At 45.2% G+C, this 19,458-nt stretch overlaps 1 long non-coding RNA gene and 1 pseudogene across 1 annotated transcript; one reads left to right on the forward strand and one right to left on the reverse strand.

The window, feature by feature from the left end:
* LOC129356323 (uncharacterized) overlaps positions 1-18,047 on the reverse strand; it is a 29,207-nt pseudogene extending 11,160 nt beyond the window's left edge.
* On the forward strand, positions 9,866-10,364 carry LOC129356325 (uncharacterized). The gene is made up of 3 exons (XR_008605394.1): positions 9,866-10,023; positions 10,171-10,275; positions 10,318-10,364. It is a non-coding gene; the product is annotated as an uncharacterized LOC129356325 (long non-coding RNA).
* Positions 18,048-19,458: the final 1,411 nt, after the last annotated feature.

Here is a 19,458-nt window from a genome sequence, read left to right on the forward strand (position 1 = left end):
TGTCATGACAGTTTGAATAATATGCGTACATTTTTATGTGGCGATATTAATTTTCCTCCCTGGTTTAAAAGCCTGTTTTAACTGACCCTCCACTTTGGGAACCGTTTGTAGTTTCTAGATGATTTTCAGAATAACTGGAATCGTACAAACCTGACTGAGGTCCAGCATTTGAATTTATCTTCAGTGTTTATTCTGGAATGAAACATAAACATGATCAGAACATGGAACTAGACTTTCACATTAAATATGAATATTTAAATATTAGAAAGAGTTAAACAGGGAAAAGCAAACGACAGGTCAGGAAGTGGAAATATCAGTATCGTATTTTATCTGAAACCATTTATCGTAATTCAAGAGAAACAATAATTGTTTAGTTTTTTGTTATCTAATTCAGTGATAAAATTTAAAAGTTTTGGTCAAATCGCTCTTTACATTCACACCAATAATGTTTTATTCATTTCATGATAACCTGCTTCCATTTGGGAGGCAAAATGTTAAACAGAAAAATGTTTTATTTATTTTTGAAATTCACTTCCTTGATTAAACAGGTAGAAAAGAAACAAAAAAACACATTAACAATTATTCTAATAAGCAGAAATCTCACATAAGTTAGTATGTTTCCCATTTCTGGACTCACTACAAGTTAAAGGTGGTTCTTATCAAGGCTTCTTGTTCATAATATTTTGCTGCTGAGCCCAGATGAAAGTTTTCTACCTCTTCTTCGGGCGGCGGAAACCTCGGCCTCCAGGCAATACTCCAGGATCTTCTGCGTTGGTTTCCTCTTCTCTTCTTTTCAAGCACAGGAAAAACTTCTGCTGACCAAACACAGAAATCATCAGAAAACCAAAAACCTTCTGACTGAATCCGCCGAGCAGAAACCAGGACCGGACGAAATGCATCATCTTCACGTTTAATCTGATAAAAACAACAAACAATGTGTCATAAAAAACTTTTATAAAAGAAAATGTTGAAACTAACTGGAGTTAAAAATCAGGTAAATTAACATCATGTTAGCAGGAAAAGGTTGAAATGACCCGGTTGCCAGCAGAACCTCAACTGAGATCAAATCCTGGGCCGTAAACCTGCAGTTTGTAACTTTAATAAAAACATTTTTAGACTGTTGTTCAAACTGTCTCCATGTTGTGACAGTATGGCAATAGATCAATCTCTTCCTTCTCCAGTGCTAACAAGAAAACAACCAATCAGAGCCAGAAGGCGGGCTTAGTGCTGTCAATCACAATCTTATTTGGTGCTGCTTTCTGCTACACTGTAGGTAGCATAGCCTGTAGTATTATGGCCCAGTTAGCATAGCCATGCTAACGACAGATAAACAGTTTTCCTGTAAGCTGTTCTTCCTGCATTAGCACATTTAGTAGTGAGTACATGAGGATGATTCACAGCATAAGCCCTGCTTCCTGGCTCTGATTGGTTGTTTTTGCTTATTCTTGAGAGAGATTGATCTGCTCACAGACTATCCGTCATATTAAAGTTACATCCTCCCTCTTTAAAAGGAATGCAGCGTAAAGATTCAACGAAACGTCATTTTAAAAATAAATGAAAAGCAGAAAACATTACGTTTCCTTTGACTAGGTCCGTCTGACAGGGAGGCCTGAGCTTCAGGGGGCGGAGTTAAGGAGTCGATGGAAAGCAGCGGAAGCTCTTGGGGATGGCGCTTCTGCTTTGGGACTCTGGTTTCTGCAGGTGTGGGTGGAGCCAACTCCTCTGGTGGCGGCGTCAGGATTACAGGAAGTAAGGAAGATGATGAGCTGTCGGCCATGTTCTTCTCCAAGTCCCGAAAGCTCACACAGGGCAGCAACAGATTCACTGGCCTGCTGGACAAAGAGATTGAGACGGTCTGGGCGATGATGCAACGGCCAGCCGTCGTTTCGTAGCTCAGCTCACTGTGGTTAAAGAGGTTTTAACGCAAACATCCAGGACAAATAATAATTCACTGATCACTGCAAGTATTGTTTTATCAGACAGGTTGTGAATGCATCACCCCCCCTAGTGTGGGACATCTGCAGTCAGGCTTGACATCTGGCAACTAGGGACCCATTTCATGGGTCCTTCAAAATAAAAGCTTGATGAGCCGTGCTGCTTCATGGGTTGCTGTATTTGGTCAAAGGAACGTTTTGTCTTCAGCAGCAGCTAAAATAAAAAGGAGCATCCACCAAGATATTAATGTGTAATAATGGTTTTGATGATGTCACTCATCAGAATGTGATGAGTGACATCACATTTTGCTCCATTGTCACTTGTATGTTTGTGATTTTTATGATAAGCACTTTGAACAGTATTGCTGCTGACTGCTACACAAATAAAGTTGATTGAAATGGAGCCAGCAACAGGAAAAATCTGACATCAGGGCAATAATCTTAAATAAAAAATAATTAACCCCTTCACCTCCAAAATGATCACCTTCTGGAAATGTCCACTATTATTTTCATCAGCAAAGATTTATCAGTAGAAACAGACTTAAAGATGTTGGAAGAGTAAAATTCTGGCCTGATGAGTAAAAATATAAAGGATCAGAGCAGAGAGCCAATAGAAATCCAAGAAAAAGAGAACTATTGACCAATATTAGTTTTCAGGAGCAAATGGAATCTCAAAGAATACTGTCTGCCCAACAAGCTGCACTCTGAACCCACTAAAACATCAAATGTCTTTATTCTCAAATCAGTCAATGACATTTATCAGGATTGGCTACAAATCATTTTAATAAGCAAAACATTCGTAAAATAGGATTTAATTGACCCTCCTGTTACTAAGCATGAGTTTGACAAAAACTGTGACAATATTGCATTTACTCATTTTTTGAAGTATGTCTCTGAGTGTCAGGCTGTGCAGGTTCAGCAGCAGAGGTCAGTAGAGGTCAGTAGAGAGAAATGTATGAACCTCAGAGTGATGAACCTTTGAGGTTCATCCATGAGCAGCTCTTTGCTGCGAAGCTTCACAGCTTCATTTAAACATCACTGACCCCCAACTTGAAAATGTTCTGGCGGATACAGCGCGGAGCTAACAGCATGGCGGCAGCGGGCGTTCCAGGTGAGCGGGCGAATGAAGGCCGAGTTCGTCACGGTTTTGAAAGTTCAGGTTGAGCACTAGAGCCATGTGAACAGCATAGCGGTTATAGTTAACGCTACATTGGAGCTGTATTCTTATGAATGTCAGTGCAAAGGAAGCTGCTCCACAAGAACAACTTCCAGATCCACCAGTTGGTTCTGTAACGGGACGGGTTACAGAACCTCCAGGAACAGCAGGAGCTGCGACAGCATACGAGAGCAACGTAAGGGTGCGGCGTGAGCCCGGTCTGATGCGTCAACTATAAAATGCTAGCTTGAACTTAGCTGACCCAAACCCTAGCCAACCCTGAACTAGCCGACCCTAAACCACCTGACCCTAAACTCGCTGACCCTGAACTAGCTGACCCTAAACTCGCTGACCCTGAACTAGCTGACCCTAAACTAGCTGACCCTAAACTAGCTGACCCTGAACTAGCTGACCCTAAACTAGCTGACCCTAAACCACCTGACCCTAAACTAGCTGACCCTAAACTAGCTGACCCTAAACCACCTGACCCTAAACTAGCTGACCCTGAACTAGCTGACCCTGAACTAGCTGACCCTGAACTAGCCGACCCTAAACCACCTGACCCTAAACTAGCTGACCCTGAACTAGCTGACCCTGAACTAGCTGACCCTAAACTAGCTGACCCTGAACTAGCTGACCCTAAACTAGCTGACCCTAAACTCGCTGACCCTGAACTAGCCGACCCTAAACTAGCTGACCCTAAACTAGCTGACCCTGAACTAGCCGACCCTAAACTCGCTGACCCTGAACTAGCTGACCCTAAACTAGCTGACCCTAAACTAGCTGACCCTGAACTAGCTGACCCTGAACTAGCTGACCCTGAACTAGCTGACCCTGAACTAGCTGACCCTAAACTAGCTGACCCTGAACTAGCTGACCCTGAACTAGCTGACCCTGAACTAGCCGACCCTAACTAGCCGACCCTGAAATAGCCGACCCTGAACTAGCCGACCCTGAACTAGCTGACCCTAAACTAGCCGACCCTAACTAGCCGACCCTGAAATAGCCGACCCTGAACTCGCTGACCCTGAACTAGCTGACCCTAAACCACCTGACCCTAAACTAGCTGACCCTAAACTAGCTGACCCTAAACTAGCTGACCCTGAACTAGCCGACCCTGAACTAGCTGACCCTGAACTAGCTGACCCTAAACTAGCTGACCCTAAACTAGCTGACCCTGAACTAGCTGACCCTAAACTAGCTGACCCTAAACTCGCTGACCCTGAACTAGCTGACCCTAAACTAGCTGACCCTAAACTCGCTGACCCTAAACTAGCTGACCCTAAACTAGCTGACCCTAAACTAGCTGACCCTAAACTAGCCGACCCTAAACTAGCTGACGCTGAACTAGCTGACCCTAAACTCGCTGACCCTAAGCTAGCTGACCCTAAACTAGGTGACCCTGAACTAGCTGACCCTAAACTAGCTGACCCTGAACTAGCTGACCCTAAACTCGCTGACCCTAACCTAGCTGACCCTAAACTAGCTGACCCTAAACTAGCTGACCCTGAACTAGCTGACCCTGAACTAGCTGACCCTAAACTAGCTGACCCTAAACTAGCTGACCCTGAACTAGCTGACCCTGAACTAGCTGACCCTAAACTAGCTGACCCTGTATATTGTTTGTCCCAATATATTAACAAAACTAGTCCAGAGCCTTAGAGAAACCAGCTGAATCAATAATCTCGTCTGGATTTTCTATGGATTATGTCCAACATATTGAGGTAATTTGCAAAACCTTTAAACCCAACAAAAGTTTGAACCACAGATTTATTTCACCATCTAATGATGTTGATAATATTCAGGGGTATTAATGTCACCATTTGGACTTCAGCTTCTTTATTAGTTTAGGATTATTTCCTATTTTTTCTTTGACCATTTTATGTGATGTGCTTAATATTGTTATTTAAATGTCTGAGATGCTCTGTATGCTGTGATTAAATAAGTCTGAATGGGATTTGCAGACATTGCCTGAATTTGGCAGCGTTGACCATTATTGTGCTTTTTGTGGTTTGATGCTCAAAATTGGCAACATGTGCAAATAGTTTAATGGCCTGCCAAGTTTAGAATAACTTTAACTTTTGTTTCTTTAATCTTAACTTTTTTTTTTTTTTTTGCCGATATGCTCTTGGTTATGAAAGGTTTAGTGTTGACACCAGAAAGAGGCAATATTGTAATTTCATAAATGATATATAGCATTTTATATGCTATATATATTAAGATAACAGTGGAGATTATTTAAAAATATTCTGATATATATACTGTGTATGTGGCAAAAATATTGAGATATCAGATTTTTTCCCATCACCCAGTTCTGATTGTGAGAACAATGTTTGATTCCTGGAACCCAACTGCCTGATGGCAGACAAACTAAAGTGAGTGTTTGATTGTAGAGGCAGAGCAGAGATCATCACTTTGCCTCATTTTTACCTTTCCAAACAGCTGGAGAGACCTTTTGGGTTTCTTCCTTGGGGAGAAAATCTGGTTGTATTCTTCAGTCCATTCAAGTAGTCTCTTGCTGGGCTTTCGTATTCGTTTATGTTCTGGAATTAAAAAAGGAAGGAAATCATCAAACACTCTGTAGACACTTTATTAAGAAACTAGCTTGTAAATGAGTGAATCACACAGAAACAACTTGATGAGTTTAGATCTGGTGAAGATGACTTGCTGAAATCAACCCGAGCTTTAGAAAGGACATTCAGGATGTGTTGGCTGGCCTTACTGGCTGGTCTTACTGCTCCAGAAACTGATGATCTACTGGTAATGCCATCTCTGAATGGACAGCCAGTCAAACTTTGAAAGAAACGGGCTACAGCAGCAGCAGAAGACCAACCAGACGCCACTCTGATTAGCCAAGAACAGAAACCTGAGGCTAACCAAACTGGCTGTATGAATGCGACCTGCCTGTGCAGACACAGGCCACATTTCAAAAGATCCGATACGGATCGGAGTTAGAACCACATATAGCCTGGGTCGCCTCTGTGTTGTTCAGACAGTCGTGAAAACATCAGACGCAGGTCACATTAAAGCAAAAAAAAAGTGATTTTTTTTTGCAGACTTCAGTCTGCAGAGTGAATGTCGCCTCACAGACAGAAAAACATTGGTTGTTGCAATAAGTCTTGGAAAAGCAATTCATCCAAAGTCTGGAATAGTTTTGAATGTTCACTCTGACTTTAGCCTGATCTGTAGCAAATGCACAGATATTCCACTTCATCTACATTACAGGAGTTTTACCTGAGCTCTAATGGCAGGAAGACATCAGTTTTCATGTTCGGTTTATCGCATTTCACAAATGGATTGTGCTACAGAAAAAGCCAACTTTCCATTGTTGTTATTTTTGTAAAGATGTTGCGTCAGACTGTCCTTACCGGATGAAGTCTTGTCTTGTTCCTCAGCTTCTAGAATCAAGTCCGTCTTGTTCATCATGTCGTCTCCGAGGCCGCTTGGCTGTTCCAGGATGAGTGTTGGACGTTCCCTCCTTTCCAGAGGAACACCAACCTGCTGGCTGCCTTTCAGCCTTTCCCATCTCTGCTGCTCCTCTTGCCCACCAATGTCTCTGCTGCAGCCAGCCTGGATCCAGCTACTGCCAATTTGTATATCCGTTATTTTTGAAGTGATATTTGCTGTTGGCCAGGAAGTGATTCCTGTTGCTGATGTTACTCCAGGAAAACCAGGTCCAGGCACTCTGCGATTGGTTTTCCCTTTCAACAACTCTTTCTGCCACTCTTTCTGCTAAAGGGCCTCTTGAGTTTCTGGCCTTTGCCACATCCGTTCTGTCCAATCACACATTTTTCTGCGATTGGATCGGTTTTGCTAAGGACACATGTGAGGCCGTGTCCTTCTAGAGGAGCCTTGTGTGGCATCATCAGCGGCTCCTCCTTCACATGTGCACTGGGTGGCCCAATCTCTAACTCAAGGGGCGTGCCTTCTCGCTCTCTAGTGTCATGCAAGTCCTTCAGCATCATAAGAAAAGTGCTAAACTGGTATTTTGAGTCTGGCCTGAAAGACACTGGCTTTCCATTGCTGCTATTTGGTAAGGATTGAAAGGAAACCTCCGTAACATTCTTGAAGGCTTTCATGAAGGAAAACGGTGATTGAGGTGATGGAGGTTGTGTTGTTGGGGGCAGATCTCCGTGCTTTGCCTTAACTATAGATGTAAGGGGTATGAAGTCCATTGGCGGAGTTGAAGAAACTGAAAGGTCTTCATCTTCACTTTTAACATCAGCTTCAAATCATCTGAATCAGAGAACAGTACAGAAGGGGAGCTACATCTAGAAAAGCAATCACCGTTGTCAATGTCAGTAGATTTTAGAAGTTTTTAAATTAGTGCAAATATCAAATTTGGGCTCAGCAGAATTCTGAACTGTGTCCAGAAGTTTGCTCAGCTTAGTTTGCTCAATCGCCTGCTGGGCTTTTCTACGTTTCCTCCAGTCGACGACCTGCAAGGCCTTCAGCGCCCTGGTCATCAGCCGACTGCTGGCTGGAAGATGGACTGGCTGTTCTTTCAGGACTTTTTGAATTTCTGTAGCCTGCTTCAGTTTGTGAACAGCTTTTCTGGATTTTGGAGCAGGCCAACTTTCAGGGAGGTGATTACTTCCTGTTGAAGAAGCTGCAGTTTTAGTAGATGAACTGTTTTCCTCTGAGCTACCTGGCTGGTCAGACAATGTCTTTGTTTGATTGCAAACAGAAATGTCTTTACATTCTAATCTGTTTGATTCATTGCACGATACGGTGATGATACTTTCTAGACTAATGTTAGAGGCTGGGATACATTTCACTTCTGGGCTGCCCAAGGCATCAGAAAGTTTTGTTGAAGTGAGAGCGTTGTTTCCAGGTGTGAGAGCGTTGTTTCCAGGTGTCTTAGTGTTGTTTCCAGGTGTGAGAGCATTGTTTCCAGGTGTCTTAGTGTTGTTTCCAGGTGTGAGAGCATTGTTTCCAGGTGTCTTAGTGTTGTTTCCAGGTGTCTTAGTGTTGTTTCCAGGTATGGGAACGCTGTTTCCAGGTGTCTTAGTGTTGTTTCCAGGTATGGGAACGCTGTTTCCAGGTGTCTTAGTGTTGTTTTCAGGTGTGAGAGCGTTGTTTCCAGGTGTGAGAGCATTGTTTCCAGGTGTGAGAGCGTTGTTTCCAGGTGTGAGAGCGTTGTTTCCAGGTGTGAGAGCGTTGTTTCCAGGTGTGAGAGCGTTGTTTCCAGGTGTGAGAGTGTTGTTTTCAGGTGTCTTAGTGTTGTTTCCAGGTGTGAGAGCGTTGTTTCCAGGTGTGAGAGCGTTGTTTCCAGGTGTCTTAGTGTTGTTTCCAGGTGCCTTAGTGTTGTTTCCAGGTATGGGAACGTTGTTTCCAGGTGTGAGAGCATTGTTTCCAGGTGTGAGAGTGTTGTTTTCAGGTGTCTTAGTGTTGTTTCCAGGTGTGAGAGCGTTGTTTCCAGGTGTGAGAGCGTTGTTTCCAGGTGTCTTAGTGTTGTTTCCAGGTGCCTTAGTGTTGTTTCCAGGTATGGGAACGCTGTTTCCAGGTGTCTTAGTGTTGTTTCCAGGTGTGAGAGCATTGTTTCCAGGTATGGGAACGTTGTTTCCAGGTGTGAGAGCATTGTTTCCAGGTGTCTTAGTGTTGTTTCCAGGTGCCTTAGTGTTGTTTCCAGGTGTGAGAGCGTTGTTTCCAGGTGTGAGAGTGTTGTTTCCAGGTGTCTTAGTGTTGTTTCCAGGTGTCTTAGCGTTGTTTCCAGGTGTGAGAGCGTTGTTTCCAGGTGTGAGAGCGTTGTTTCCAGGTGTCTTAGTGTTGTTTCCAGGTGTCTTAGCGTTGTTTCCAGGTGTCTTAGTGTTGTTTCCAGGTATGGGAACGTTGTTTCCAGGTGTGAGAGCGTTGTTTCCAGGTGTGAGAGCGTTGTTTCCAGGTGTGAGAGCGTTGTTTCCAGGTGTGAGAGCATTGTTTCCAGGTGTGAGAGCGTTGTTTCCAGGTGTGAGAGCGTTGTTTCCAGGTGCCTTAGTGTTGTTTCCAGGTATGGGAACATTGTTTCCAGGTGTCTTGGTGTTGTTTCCAGGTGTCTTGGTGTTGTTTCCAGGTATGGGAGCGCTGTTTCCAGGTGTCTTGGTGTTGTTTCCAGGTATGGGAGCGCTGTTTCCAGGTGCCTTAGTGTTGTTTCCAGGTATGGGAACGTTGTTTCCAGGTGTCTTAGTGTTGTTTCCAGGTGTGAGAGCGTTGTTTCCAGGTGTGAGAGCGTTGTTTCCAGGTGTGAGAGCGTTGTTTCCAGGTGTGAGAGCATTGTTTCCAGGTGTGAGAGCGTTGTTTCCAGGTGTCTTAGCGTTGTTTCCAGGTGTGAGAGCGTTGTTTCCAGCTGTGAGAGCGTTGTTTCCAGGTGCCTTAGTGTTGTTTCCAGGTATGGGAACATTGTTTCCAGGTGTCTTGGTGTTGTTTCCAGGTGTCTTGGTGTTGTTTCCAGGTATGGGAGCGCTGTTTCCAGGTGTCTTGGTGTTGTTTCCAGGTATGGGAACGTTGTTTCCAGGTGTCTTAGCGTTGTTTCCAGGTGTGAGAGCGTTGTTTCCAGGTGTGAGAGCGTTGTTTCCAGGTGTGAGAGCGTTGTTTCCAGGTGCCTTAGTGTTGTTTCCAGGTATGGGAACATTGTTTCCAGGTGTCTTGGTGTTGTTTCCAGGTGTCTTGGTGTTGTTTCCAGGTATGGGAGCGCTGTTTCCAGGTGCCTTAGTGTTGTTTCCAGGTATGGGAACGTTGTTTCCAGGTGTCTTGGTGTTGTTTCCAGGTATGGGAGCGCTGTTTCCAGTGTCTTAGCGTTGTTTCCAGGTGTGAGAGCGTTGTTTCCAGGTGTGAGAGCGTTGTTTCCAGGTGTGAGAGCGTTGTTTCCAGGTGTGAGAGCGTTGTTTCCAGGTGTGAGAGCGTTGTTTCCAGCTGTGAGAGCGTTGTTTCCAGGTGCCTTAGTGTTGTTTCCAGGTATGGGAACATTGTTTCCAGGTGTCTTGGTGTTTGTTTCCAGTGTCTTGGTGTTGTTTCCAGGTATGGGAACGTTGTTTCCAGGTGTCTTAGCGTTGTTTCCAGGTGTGAGAGCGTTGTTTCCAGGTGTGAGAGCGTTGTTTCCAGGTGCCTTAGTGTTGTTTCCAGGTATGGGAACATTGTTTCCAGGTGTCTTGGTGTTGTTTCCAGGTGTCTTGGTGTTGTTTCCAGGTATGGGAGCGCTGTTTCCAGGTGCCTTAGTGTTGTTTCCAGGTATGGGAGTGCTGTTTCCAGGTGTCTCAGCGTTGTTACCAAGTGTCTTGGTGTTGTTTCCGGGTGTCTTTGTGTTGTGTTCAGGCGGTGACTCTGATGACAGCCGAAGTAGGCCAGACTCACTTCTCGCTCGTAGCTTCTTGACTGAGACCTGGATGAACTTTGAAGGTGTAATTTGTTCAGTGGAGACGCTCGTTTTGCTGCCTGTCAATTCTGATTCATCAGCTGCTGCTTTATTCACATTACTATCTGGTATTTTCTCTTTCTTATTGCATTCACTTCTGTTAGTGGTGACATTTATCAGACATGAGCGTAAATATTTGTTTTGTTCTATCTCCTTTCGTATCAGCTTCACAAACGGGAGTCTGCATTTAGAGACCAGATTTTTTTGCTTTTCTAATATCGAGTCTGGGTCTCTTTTTTCGACTTCTAAACAGGGCCTCAGAGTCTGCTTTCTTTCTTTCTCCTTTCAGAAGGTTTTTCAGTTTTATCAAGTTGTTTAGTAGCAATTATGACAGAAAGTTCAGTTGAACTTATAGATGTTACCATCTTTGGAGAATCTGAGTCGTCATTAAAATCGACTGTCTTGCAGGAATGAAAGTCTTTTTCAACATCCAGGTCGTCAGACGAAATGCTCGAAGGGTTTATTTTGGTCTCAGAAGTCTGCTGGTCTTCAGTGGACAGCTGGGCCTTTGGTTTGTCCAAAGACCTGCCTCTTCCTTCAACAGGGTTGGCCTCACTGGCCCTACATTTCTCAGGTACTGACTGTTCATGTATCGGACCATCATCTGTTGACTTATCTGCCAGTATAACTGGGTCATTGGACCCAGCGCCAACCAATGAGGTGGAGGAACCGGGGCCTTCTTCCTAACAGTGGATAAGTGCTTTTTCTTGCAGGGACCCTTACTAAAGAGGGAGCGGTCCGACACTGGGCTGGTAGTTTTAGGTCGCCGGTCTCTGCCTGATTTACTGAACCACAGTCCAGTCTGGGTGTCTGGCTGCTTCTTGAGCTCTTTGACTGCAGCCGCAGACGGCTGGCATGGAAGTCGCTTCGGCTGATGCTGAAGTGCTTTAGGACACAAAATCTTCGGGACTGAGTCGAGATCAGAGTACGGGCACTCGCTGTTGTCTCTGTGAGACGGATCAAGACTGCAACACAGTGTGTTTTCATTCCCAAGGTCCTGGAGGGATTTGCTTTCCTTCTTCTTGCTACAAGTTTTTTTTAAAGTGCTCGGTTTTGTCTGTGTTGTAGCTGCAGACGAGGTGGATCCATTCGTTAAGTGCAACAGTTCAGAAACAGTGGGAACCGGCAGAGAGGGCGAGGGAACGGCCGGATGGGGCTTCTTCTGTCCTTCTGCCGGGGAACTGCAGGCAAAGGTTTGATCTGTGGATGGAGCCAGAGGCGGAGAAACGTCGGGTCGCCCAGAGAGAACGGATTCGGCCTCGGCCACACTGCATCTCCACGAATCCTGGAAACGCTTAGGGATCTGCAGCGAGACCAGAAAATGTATTGAACCAAAACAACAGACTGTTATCTTTTCATGATGCGTTTGGTAGTCACAGATTTCTGTTAGTGTCTTAGATTTAGAGCTTCTGTCCAACAAGGAAGCGAAGGACCAACCGTTCATCAGAACATCATGCAATAATTCACAATTGAACACTTACAGTGTTTCTGTTGTTCTGCTCTCTTTGCTTGCTTCTTCGTCTCAAAAGGACAAGTTGGTCGAACTCAAAGCCTCCGTGGAACGACTGAGTTGATTTTTCCTCCACCCAAATGAACTCCTTCGGCTCCCCAAAGGTCCGGACGTGATACAGCCGACAGAGCCGGTCGCAGGGCTCTGCAAAAAAACCAGAGCCCTCCCGATTATTTTTAGAAAGAGGAAATTACAACATTAATACCCAGAAAGTACAGAATGACTCAACAATATGCTGAAATATGGATAAAACATCTAAAAAGGTGGTTGAAAATGCTAAACCGTATCATTGGCTCAAAATCGTTTGGCAAAGTACAAGAAAAAAGCAAAGGTATAAAGACTGATCTCTGAAAATGTGTTGCAATTTCAAACAAAATCTTCATAAAAAATCATTATTTTCCAGTTGAGTCACAATCTGACATTTTGATGGAAATAATCAGCAGTTGAAGGAAATGTGTTGAGGAGAAAAACAAACAAATTCAGGAAGCAGTCACAAAGCACGGTCAAAGTCAAACTGAAAGCAAGCTGAACATCGATTAGTAACGATTGATCGTTTTAATTATTACGGGAATAACTGTAACTAATTTAGTGATTGATTAATGGTTAACTGGCTCATGAATCCGGGTCTGGCTCAATAAAAGCAGTTTGTGGTTCTACCTTTCATCCTGTGGTAGACGCCCAGCGCCGGGTCGGCCAGCACCTCACACGGCCACCAGGGCCGGCGGCCGAACTTGGCCCAAACGATTTGCCCCTCGGCGAACTTCAGCGGAGGCGGCGGCTTTTTCCTGGAGCCGCTCGGCTGCTGCGGGAGACCGACACTGATTTCTCTAGAAAACTTATTGCACAAGCATGCAGATAAAGCAAGAAGTTTCTGACCTTTGACCTCTGTCACTCTGTTTTCCATTGATTAATAAACAATTTCACAAAACAAACTGCAGCAAAATCTACATTAGTTCATTTAACAGTAAATCCTTCAGCTGTTTGGGTCGATCTGCTCTGAACTACACTGTAAAAACTCACTCCGTCTGATCTGACTGTGTTGTTCACTGTCCTTTAAATTGTTTTCAGTTTTTAAAGTTGATTTGGAGATGCACATTAATCAATATAAATATAAATGTTGGTTTTTTGTTTTTATGCTTAACTTCAGTTGGACGACACACAATATTTCATGTCAGCTAACGTTGATCATTATTTGGTTTTGTTTGCTGTTTTCAACTTTCACTTCACATTTTTAACTTTTAATTATCTATGAGGACTGTTGCAACAGGCTGAGAGTCGGACCGGGTCGAGTCTGTCCAGAATACGGCGCGGTTCTGGATCAGAGTTCAGTGAATTTTCAAAATATTGATTATTCTATCAGACGAATTATCTATCCATATTGATCCCGTCTCTATGGCAATAGATATTGATTGATTGCCTACCGCTGTCCGCCATGCAGGACAGTCATCGAACAGGAAGAGCTCCGAGTCGCTGTCCCACTCGTCCTCTGAGCAGTCCCAGTACCGCCGGCGCTGACCCGAGGACTGGGAGCGCGTCACCACCTTGGGCGCCGCCGCCGCCGTCTCTGTGTCCAGACGAGTGTCTGTGGGGGCGAGCTGCGGCGCGGTCTGCGGCGCGGTCTGCGGCGCGGTCTGCGGCGCGGTCTGCGGCGCGGTCTGCGGCGCGGTCTGCGGCTGGTCGCGTTTGTCCAGGAAACCCGGGCCGGGCGCGTTGGTCTGTGGCTCCTCGTTGACGCCGTCGGCCTCAAACAGAGCCGAGTCGAAGTGCAGCAGGCCGTTGGCGAAGGGGCTGCTGTCCAGAGAGAAGGCCGGGCTCGGCGGGCTGGACGGACAGTTTGCCTCCCATTTTCTCAGAAACAGCAGATTGGTGGCAACAAACAGCAGGAAAGTCTTTACTTTCACTTTGCAGCTCCGTTTGCTTTTGGCCAGAAGAAGACGAGACGTCTTCCTGGGAGACAGAACACTCTCTGTACTCCGCCCAGTAGTCCTTCATCCTGCCCCTCTGGTCGGACCCCCAGTCCCAGCGCCGCTCGGGCCCCGGCTCGGCAGCACCAGGTCGGGCCGGCTCACCATCTTGGTGAGGTGCTGCAGCCTCCGCAGGGGGCTGTATGAGGAAGAGGAGGAGGAGGAAGAGTGGTCCGACTGGATGTAGCCGTAGACAGACGTGCGTTTGAGGGAGGAGGCGGCAGCCGCCGACATGGCGGGCCGGGGTCAAAGGGCAGCTGGACTTCCTGTCAGGGCCTTTGGAAGGCCCGCTCATTCTGACATGATCCGACCCTGAGACAGGAAGCGCAGACGGTTAGCATCGCTAGCACAGAAACGCCGAGTTTACACAACCTGAATACATCTGAGCTGCAAACAGAGATTATTATGATCATCCATTCTGAACATTTCAGCAAATTGTCTTTTTTTAGAGTCTGAATAATGAAATTTAACCATCGACTCAGAAATTAGTTGGCAATTTTTTCAACAACTGATTTTCCTGATGAATCTTTCAGGCCTAATTTAAAACAATAATTATAAATGATACATTTATAACCACCAGCATCAAACAAAGGTTTTCACCTGCAGAGCCTGAGAGCCGAAATATGAACATCTTTTAATATCTAGGTTAGAAATAGTGTGAAAATATATTAGCTTATTTCAGAGGCGGAGCAACTTTAACCATGTTGGCAACAAGCTCAGCAACTCTGAGGGCAAAATGTCTCTAAACTGGAGCCACAGAAAATGAAAAGTTCATAAATGATCATAGAAATCTGAGCTGCAACTGCAGTCACGTTTCCTACAGATGCAGTGAGAAGTCTTTATTAGTTTCAGCTTCAGTATTTAATATATAAATCAACAAGACAATAAATCATATCACAGCTGATAACAGCAGCTGATTTAAAAGTTGTTTTATTATTTATATTCACCTGCTTGTTGTAAAAAACAATGTTTTTTGACTCAGATCAAATGATTGAGATATTTTTGGTTTAATTAGTTTACAGTCACATAAGTGCTGGGTATAATATATTAATTTGTGTCAATAATAATCATAATTCTTCGCCAAACTAAAGATTGATGATAGTTTAAGAGCGAAACAAAAGAAGAACTGAACCGCTGCTAGATAAAGTTCTCAAAAGTTGGAAACGTTTTTATCTTTTTGGGCTGCAATGGATCCCTTAGCTTCCTGTCGTCGAGTGACGTGATGATAATAATCTGCAGTAATAATCTGAGCTGTAATCCCATCACATCTCAATGAAACATGGATCCTGCAGCGGCGCGTCCAACGTCACGTCAACTGAAAACCCGGAGCTGCCGGTCTGCGCTGCTATCGCGAGATGTTGGAAATGACATCCAACGCGATAAGGTCAGGCTGGAATCTCATGGACGCGCGGCGGCCAATCAGGCCCGCTACGGGTTACATGATTAAAAACCAACATCAGGGATTGGGATTAACGTGGACACGCGCACGCGTGCGTCCGCACGTATGGAAAAGTGTGACGACATGTGTGCATTATGCATGCGGCGGCTTGATGGCTGGAAATAAAAAGCAAACGCGACAAAAAACAAGTTCAGCAACGCGAGCAGCGCGCGCGCACAGACGCAGACACGCGCACGCGCTGCCACCGACATATGCGGGGCTATGAGCATCAGAAAGAGCAGAAATCACGCAGAAAACGCGGCATGTCGCGGGATGTGCCGCCAGAGTCTTACCATTTCGGTGTCGCGCCGCGCCGCGCCGCCGCCTCATTCTGGCGGACAAACGGCCAATTTCAGGATGTTAGAGAGGCGATGAGGCGAGTCCCCGCGGCAGCACGTCCTAGGCCCGGATCCTGAGCTCTCTCTCTCTCTCACCCATTTCCCCTCCAACACACACACACTCACACACACACTCACACACACACTCACACACACACACTCACACACACACTCACACACACACTCACACACACACTCCCCTCCTCCCAAAGCATGCGCGAACCCAGCGGCCCGAACAGCCTCACATCACCAAATCCTCTGTTTGCTTCGGAATAACTTTATAGTCCCGTTTCTAATCCCGTTTGTAATCCAGTCTCTGCTGGCCGCGTCCCGCCAGCCGCGTCCGCCGCTCAGCGCATCTTCATCACCAAAACCCCGAAAATCACCACAACAGCCACAAGCCCCGCCCCTTTTCTGCATCAGGATTCAGGCTGGGAAGAAACATTTATGTGACGGTGCAAAAGGAAAAACTATTAGTGAGCTCATTATCTTATTGTAAATTAATTTTTAAATATTTATAGAATCTCAGGTAGATTTCGTATTAATTTTATGACTGATTTGATTCTGTGACATCACAGGATGAGTGCTAGTTCATGCTAGTTATTGGCTGTTTCTTAAATATTTTAACAGAAAAAAATGACGCAGCACCCTGCTGTGGATTATTAAAACTAAAAATAAATAATAAGGAACAATCAGTCAGAGGTCAGAAAAACTGTTTAATTCAAAATAAATACAGAGGAAGTAGGAAGCAGCTTGACACTGACAACTTTTTGAATTTTCTAAAATTCTATTTAAGTTAAATTGATAAAATATTAATTTGATCAAATATCAATTAGTGGGCGTGGCTAACACCAATCAAATGAGTCCTAAGCAACCTCTGACCTCTAACCTTCAGGCTGTTTCCACAGCATCTCACTGTAATTCTTCCTGAAGCCCATAGGGGGCAATAATCTCCTGGCTTATTCGCTTCCTACACAGAAAACAGGAAGAATTTTTCCTTAATTTGTTAATATTATAAATGAGTCGCATTCATTCTCCAACAATAAAATATGACAACATTTGATTGTGCCTGGCTGCCTGCTATTTAAAACCTTGATAGATTGTAGAAAATGACTCTAGATGTTCGGTTGTTGTCAGAACGTGGCGATCTGTGGCACTTTGTTCTAAAATAAACTCAATAACAATCAGAACAGCATTAAATGGCAAAATCTTGTTCTTGATGTGTATCACAGTCTGTCTGGCGCCACCCTTTGGACGGGAGGCAAACCTGGCCTGCGCCCCCTAGTGGGCAGCTACAGATTACACCACAGACCTTTGAGTCCTTGAGGCAAACATCTTGAAATATTCTATAAAATTAAATTATTGCTTTTCATTAACCTGTTTGAACAATTTTAACACCAAATTAATGTTGAAATGTAACAACATTAAATTTGTTGTCAGTTTAATGTTAAATTGGAATCAATGTAAAAAATATTGATTCCAATATTTTTTACATTTCTGGATTATTTGTGTTTATTAATACATGTTTTCCTCATCAAAATGTTTCCATATTAGTGATTTTTTACTGAATTTAAAGAACAGATGAAATTCAAACCTAATGTTTCTTTATTTGTGGCCCTTCAGGAGCCAAAACGCTGCAGCTCAACACAAAATGCAGAATGATTGGATCGGTCCCGACACGTCCTCCTCCGCTACCTGATCAGGAAGAGAAGCTCCAGCTGTCCGCCGGAACCACCGGAACCAGCCAGAACCAGAACCCGCTGCCGTCCGAGCCTCCGAGCCGCGCCATGTCTCTTCAAAATGGAGGTCCTGCAAAGGCGAGCGGGGAAACGGAAGACAGGCCACAAAGTGTTAATGCATGTTCGGTATGAGGAGGACCCAAACCCGGAGGAACCGAGTCGCACATCGAACCTCTGCTGCGGTTCTGGAGGAAATCCTTCAGCTTTTGTCCACGGCGGCAGATTTTAATTTCCTCTGCTTATGTTACACAGAGCAGAGCCACAGTGATGTGTGTGTGTGTGTGTGTGTGTGTGTGTGTGTGTGTGTGTGTGTGTGTGTGTGTGTGTGTGTGTGTGTGTGTGTGTGTGTGTGTCGTACTTAAACAGCAGCAGGACATTGACTGAGACTTTCTCCTCCCGGTTTGGTGCTTTGCTGCCTCCGGCCGCCGCGCGGCTCCTTCTGCCTTCCTGTTCGCCTCCAGCTGCTCTCACCAGAGCTGCAGGATCCTCTGCCTTTTTCTGACTGACTGCTCAATGCCTCCGCACAGACACACGCATCCGTGCGGGTATCGTGCGGAGATGGGGAATCTGAGTGGAAATGGCCGCGGAGCCTCATGACTGTGGGCGGGTTGGAGCTCCGTGGGGTCATCGCTGGGAACAAACGGAGACGCAGCAGCAGAAAACTGGACACACACAGCAGCTTCCGCTCATTTCACGTCACGTTTTGATTTCCAGCCTCACTGGAGGAGCAGCAGCAGCCGGGCTGGACCCAGAACCCAGAACCTGCTGTATTCAGACGGGACGGGGCCTGCTGCGGCTTTCGGCTGCGCAGAACTGCGCCACTTTGGGCGGCACTGCGCAGCTCCGAGTTTCTGCGATCAGCCGGAAAAAACCTGATTCATGTTTGAAACATCATGGCTGCTTTTCTGCTGCAGCATAAGCCGCTGCAGACTAAAACCAGGGGCGGCTCCTGAGGGAGGCCCCGGGCGCCTCCTGGCCCCCATGGTGCACCGCTTTATAAATATATATGTGCATGCACAGAGTTCTTATTAAACTATCAGAATAATGTCAAACATTTGAGATTTGCATTAAAATGTGTCATTTTTAGCATCTTGCTATGTTTGGTTGATCTATTAAATCGTCAATTCTTCGTTTTCAGATGTCGGTAAATAAATAATTGATTCTAGAGAATCAATTATCAGGATTGGCTCACACCTTCTAAACTATCAAAAAAAACTTTTTTCTCATATTTTTAGGAACTTTATTCTTGAATGATCATGACTTTGTTTTCACAATTTAAAAACCAACAAACATGGAACGTTTGTTCCTTTCATTACATTTACATAAAGACGTTCTGATCACCATCTGGAACGGTTCACATCGAAAAGGTGGAAAGCTCTCACCACGCCACTAGTGGGCGCCAGGAACCGGATCCGCTGAGGGAACCGGATCCGCTGAGGGAACCGGATCCGCTGAGGGAACCGCGCTGAGGGAACCGGATCCGCTGAGGGAACCGGATGCGCTGAGGGAACCGCGCTGAGGGAACCGGATCCGCTGAGGGAACCGGATGCGCTGAGGGAACCGGATGCGCTGAGGGAACCGGATCCGCTGAGGGAACATGAACTGCAGTAACACCAGCAGTCAGGAGTTTCTTCTTCTGGGGATTCAGGAAGCGGCTCTGTTGTGTCAGACGATACCTGAGCTGTGATTCCCCGACAGAAAAGATCCATTTATTCTGTCTACTGGACAACGGGTACCGGTCCGTTTCAGAACCGCTCTGGACCCGTTTTCAATCTGATCAGAGGAAACATTCAGTGGAACAAACACAACAAAACTGCCATTTTGACCATCAACCGTTGTCATGGAAACAATCATTTTGTCATCTCCAACATTTGGGTCTAAAATCAGCCAAAGCACTTTAAAACGTTCAGCTGGTTTCTGGTAACAACTTTATGATTTGAAACATTTAAAAAAAACTTCAGTCAAATTTCACCGGCACTAAATCGTTAC

The sequence above is a fragment of the Poeciliopsis prolifica genome, unplaced genomic scaffold (genome assembly GCF_027474105.1).
Source record: "Poeciliopsis prolifica strain line A6 unplaced genomic scaffold, Auburn_PproV2 SCAFFOLD165, whole genome shotgun sequence".
Classification (NCBI taxonomy): domain Eukaryota; kingdom Metazoa; phylum Chordata; class Actinopteri; order Cyprinodontiformes; family Poeciliidae; genus Poeciliopsis; species Poeciliopsis prolifica.